The sequence below is a fragment of the Benincasa hispida genome, chromosome 4, assembly GCF_009727055.1.
Source record: "Benincasa hispida cultivar B227 chromosome 4, ASM972705v1, whole genome shotgun sequence".
Taxonomy (NCBI): domain Eukaryota; kingdom Viridiplantae; phylum Streptophyta; class Magnoliopsida; order Cucurbitales; family Cucurbitaceae; genus Benincasa; species Benincasa hispida.
This window is the reverse complement of record NC_052352.1, coordinates 43,859,563-43,865,382: the sequence shown is the minus strand read 5'-3', so window position 1 is coordinate 43,865,382 and position 5,820 is coordinate 43,859,563. Positions and strand designations below refer to the sequence as shown.

General features: G+C 30.2%; 1 long non-coding RNA gene across 1 annotated transcript; it reads right to left on the bottom strand.

Moving 5' to 3' along the window:
- Window positions 1-419: 419 nt before the first annotated feature.
- LOC120075737 lies at window positions 420-2,140 on the bottom strand. The gene is made up of 2 exons (XR_005481415.1): window positions 1,736-2,140; window positions 420-626 (listed from the first exon to the last, which is right to left on the bottom strand). It is a non-coding gene; the product is annotated as an uncharacterized LOC120075737 (long non-coding RNA).
- Between the last annotated feature and the right edge of the window lie 3,680 nt (window positions 2,141-5,820).

Genomic DNA, 5,820 nt, shown 5'->3' with positions numbered 1-5,820 from the left:
TGAGAATTCGATGATTAGATAGTTCGAATGGGAATTTTGTTACAACGTTAGGCTTTCTCATATAAATTCTCAAATCCTTAATTTGTGAATTTATTTTATGTTATTTACATTTAATTGCAATCAAATCAATTTTAAATACTCCCTCTCTCTATTCAGTTACCTCAGTCTATAAACTGTCTTATTGAAAAATTCAAAAGTTCTCTATTTTCGATCCGTGCTACCACTATTTTATTTTAAGTGGAAACTATTAAAATTATTGGTTCAGAATTAGGAGACGAATTCCATCGAACCATTGGGTTCGGGTTTTTACACCCCTACTCTGAAGTTGTCTTCGTTTGAATGCAATTCAATGTTTTTGAAAAAAAAATAATAATGATGATAATAATAATAATAATCATACTGAATGAATTCATATTAAATTCAGAAAATTACAATAAATAGAACTATAGACATAACAAAAAAATATTTATTAAAGATATAAACTTGACCTATAAAATATAACAATATAAGTTGGTAAAAGAAAATCCAACAATTAAACATCAATCAAACTCGAAAAAATTTGTAAATCACCCCGTCTCTGGTGGCTGCTTGGTATGATAAAAGCGAAGTCAAAGCAATCTTCCTTTCTACAAGAGACATGAATTGAATCAGATTTTCCCTATATATTAATCTAAGCAATTCAGCTTTGTTTGATAATCATTTGATTTTTTGTTTTTTATTTTAAAAAATAAGCATATTTCATCCATATTTATAGATTTAATTTAAAAAAAAAAACTAAAAATAAAATGGTTACCAAACGTTGCTTTAACAAGGAGAAAAAATACATCAAAAGACATATGTGAGAATAACAAAGAGCTAATCATCTAATATGAAATTAGACTTAAGACATGAAAATGGATTATGATAAATTTAATTCAATATTACATCCATATTCTAACACTCTCACTCGTATGATTGAAGTTATGTTGAAAGTCTAAAGAGGGGAATCCAATATTATTAGTTGGATAGGTTGACACTACTGAAAGTCTTATATCGTCTTTTTTGGTTGATTTAAAATCTCAATTCTTATCCTTTTCAAAGGAAAGAGCCAATTATGTACTTAGAAGCAATCTCATTTGAGCAATTTTGTGGTCCATATGGTTTGAGTGCAATAACACGAAATATTCAACAATGTTGCCCATAATCAAGCTTTTCTTTTGGAGGACATTAGTTTAAATTGCTAATTTTATGTACTAAATCTAAGCTTTTCTTTAGTTATGATGTCTTTACTAAGGAAATAATTTTACAATGTAACAGTTGGAACTAAGAACATCCTACTCTAATACCATGATAAATAAACATAGAATTTTATCTCAAAATCAAATCGAGAACTGGATAGTTCATGTATATTTAAAAGATAGTATGAGGTCGCTACATTTTGAAATGTGAAATCCTCATCACACCTTTCAAGATGTGTGATTGGGTCCATCATTATTGAGTTGTATCGAATTTTATAGTCTTTAATACTATATTAGATAAATATGTTGCAAAGATTTCGAGTTCTTCCTATTTTTTCGATGTGAAATCCTTAGCATATTCCACTTATTTATTTTATTCCGTCTTACTTAGAAAAAAACGTAAATGTGAACTAATTAAATGAAATTTAAATAATTATGAACATTATATTCATTTTATTCCAATAATCCAACGCCACTAACTAAAACCTTCCATAAAAGAACAAAGCCAATGAGTTTACCTTGCTGATGCTTGCAAACCAACAGTGTAGTTGGTGTGTTTTAGAAAGGAGGCGGGGGAGATCTACGCATTGGCCTTCTTGGCCATTGGAACCTCGGTGGCGGTGGTGGTGGCGGCGGAGAACGTAAGTGCCTTCTCCTTCTCCTTCTCGTTGCTTGCAGTTCATATTCATACGGGGAAAATGACGGCGGTGGCGGTGGTGGTGGCGGAACAATGTTTGTGTAGTAAAGAGAAGGCAATGGATGAGGCTGAGCAGCGAATGTGGAGAGAATTGGGAAGCTAAAAAAGAAGGTTAATGCAACTAAAACAAAGGCCAATATTGGAGACTCCATTTTTCACTTTTTCTTTTCTTCGGTTTGTTTTGAATTCATTGATGGGTTTTGCTTTTATAATGCCATAACACCAACACTATTCTGGCTGCTTGACCATTCTGACAAGTCCATGGAGGGGATAAGTATTATACACTTCCAAATTTGTACGATAGCTTTAAGTTTCTTTCTTTCTCTCTATAATTATTTTGAGGGTACTACCAAACAAAAATTTTCAACTTGGTTATCTCAACTTGGATTCTACTTTATAATTTAGAGTCATTCCCGGAAACTTACAAATATAATATCTGTTAAAGTTAATTTGGATTTATTCTAAATTATTATTTTTCTGTCCTGCTTTTTTTTTGTTTTCTTTTGGTGTTTCTTTCTTTGTTACGTTTCTTGGCATCTATTTATTCTATAATTCAATGTATTCGAATTAAGTTAATTATTTAATAATATAAAAAATTAACATGGTATCAGAACCTAAATCCTAAGGTTTATACTTTTCAACCACTGCCTCTATCCAATTTCTGCCTCCGATCGATTGACCGAGGCAGATCCATACGCAGACCTGTTGCGAAACCCCAGTTCAGTCTCCATCCGTCAACTTTATCCATATTTGGTTCACCTATTTAGTTGATTTTGCGTTCTTGTTTCCAATTTCTCTATTTTCTGATCTTCTATGGTCTCTGTTTCGTTTTCAAATCCGTCGTTCGAGGGTTCTGTTCTATATCTCTCTACGAGAATCTCTGTCTCTAGCCCAAAAATTCTCCGTGTTTTAGTTCTTCGTGGGTTACATCTCAAGTCCAGAATTTCCCAGTATTTTAGTTCTTCATGGATTATGTCTCCAATCTAGATCTGTCATGATTTGATTCGGGAATTTTCTTTAGTTTTCGTGATCAGCTTCAGTCGGTCATTTCACAAACTCAAGTTGTCTCTACCACCTTGAGTTTAAGGGAGGGTATTAAAGTTAATTAAGGTTTATTTTAAATTATTATTTTCATATATTCTTTCTTTTCTTGCATTTTTTCCTTTTATGTTCCTTTGTTTTGTTCAGTTTATTGATGTCTGTTTATTCTATAATTCAATATATTCTGATTAAGCTAATTATTCAATAATATACAAAATTAACAATATCAAATGTATATAACGATCTCCAAGCGTTTAGTGATGGCTATATATGTTTTTTTTTTTTTTTTTTTTGTATTTACTCTCTATTTCATAGATTTTCTTGGAATCTTCCGTTTTTGACACTTCCAAAAGTATAAATGATTATATATCTAGATGTTACTCTTGACAAAGTTTCACTAAGTTTCTTGACAATCTCTAGACGTCCACGAAAGAATATAAAAATATATATTATGTAGTTTAGATTATATATCTTGCTTATGTTCTCAAATCTCTCACACATGAAAAATTATTATATTCTACGAAACTACTATAATGTAACTATCTTATAATAATTTTTAGATCTGAATTTAATAATCTAACGATATAATTAAATTTGAAATCAATTATTAAAATATAATGCATTGTCAAGTAATTAATAAAATGGGCATGTTTAGGTCTTCTCTTCCACAAAGTTGTAAGTCATGGAAATCAGAAAGAGAAATTAAGGAAAGCAAAAGAGCATTAATGCAGAGATTAGCTTCCACGAAGTTTATATTAAATAGGGGTGGAAACAGTTCGATTTCGGTAGTCAAACGGAATAGAATCGAATTTTTTAATATGTGAAACCAAACTGAATCGATTTATTGGTTCAAACTGAATCAAACTGAACTGCATATATGTTGTTCGATTCTGTTTCAAATTCAGTTTTGACATTTTTAAAAAATATATGTTATATTTTTTTAATTAAAAAATGGTTTGATTCAGTTAGATTTTAAATTCGGTTTTGTTCTTTAAATTAAAAATGGTTCGGTTTTAAATTCGGTTTTACTTTTTTTTAAATATATAAATAAATAAATATATATATATATATATATTAGTTAAAAATAGTTCGATTCGGTTTCAAATACGGTCTTCAAAATTGAAACTGAACCGAACCGAATTAATTCAGTTTCAAAATTTCTTCAAACATGATCAAATCGCATTTTTCGATTTCACTTAATTTTCGATTCGATTCGGTTCGATTTTTAAAAACGATTCGATTTTTGCGATTTGAATGACCACTCCGAATAATAAATTTGCATCGGAACTAATTAAATTTTCGTACTATATATTATATTATTTATATGGTCTATTTGTACACTTGCAAAAATTCAATCACGGGCCAAAATATGATGCTTTCACATTGTGCAGAATCCACTTGGTCAAACATATAAGCCTGACAATTCAAAAAATAAAAATAAAAATCCAGTCCTTTAATATTGATTTAATGATTAAGTGATCTGTGATTGGAACCTTCGTAATCTTGTTGAAATAAAAGATCAATTCTCTTATCTAAGTTTGATTAGATTCTTTAATTAGCACAATACTAACTAACTAATTTTCTCTTAAATCTAAATATACAATTAACATAAGAGGTTAAATTGGATAACAATAACAAAATTTTATATTATCAGAAGTGCTTTAATGTTTTTTTTTTCCTTTTTCCTTTTATCTTCACTTTTTTCATCTTTTGGTTTTTATTTTCTTTTTGAATGTTAAACCTTTCCTGAAACACTGGAACAAACAGAAAATTCTCTATAGGTTCAATTGTGAACTTATGCACACTATTTAGTTAAAATTATACACAATTAATCTACGTAGGGATCAAGGGTAGGTGTGTCCCCTCAATTGGTGACCATCTATATTTTTTTATATTACTTTTAATTAACACCGCATTTTACCTAATAAATAGAATACAAATCATTTTGATTTTTTAACCCAAATTTTATTTTCAAAATGTTTCAGAGATAAAAAGTTTTAGTTATTCGTAAAGAAAACATTGAATCATATTGAAATAGAACTTTAAGAATAAAAAAATGTGACATCCCAAATTTTCATGTAATTTTTAATTTGATTATTTTGAATTATTTGGGTTTTATTTCAATAATATGAGACAAAAAAAATCAAATTATCAAGATAAGTTAATTAATTTAATTAAAATTTGAAGAGATTTGGAAATTTGGATTTCAATATGGATAAGTTGTACAACTTCTTTTGAAATTTTGGATTCGGTCGAAATTGGATTAGGAACTCGAGAAGAAAAGGAAGGAGGATATATATATATAATATATATATATATATTATATATATATTGATATGGTGTGTATGTATAGGTGTGTGAGGGAGTTAGGTTAAAGTGAAAAAAAAAAATAAATAAATAAATTGAACTTTTTGTGGGTAGCGTTGCCAGACTCCCTCCCATTTATTTTCTTGATCTTCTTCGGTCTGCAACCCAACCATCTCTCTCTCTTCTAATCTGCAATCAGCAAGCCACGGGGCTCCAGCTGTCCGCCTGCTTCGTCTCTCGTCGTCGCTCTCTCTTCCGCTCATCTCCGTGTGAGTCTCGCTGCAGCCATGCACAGAGATTCTTCTGCGTCAGACCTCACCGCAACCAAGCTCCACCATTGGTTGTCGCTCGTCCGATTATCCTCGAGCACTGTCGTCGTCCATATCAATGTCCTTCTTGATTAGAGTTGTGTTTTGGGGTAAGATTTAGCTAATTTAGTTGGGTTTTGTTGATGTATTGTTGCTATCTAAATACATCTTTTATTTCCGTTATAAAGTTGGGCCAGAATACACTTCTATATTGCAGGTGTGGGCTCTATGTATGCATTGAAGCTGGACA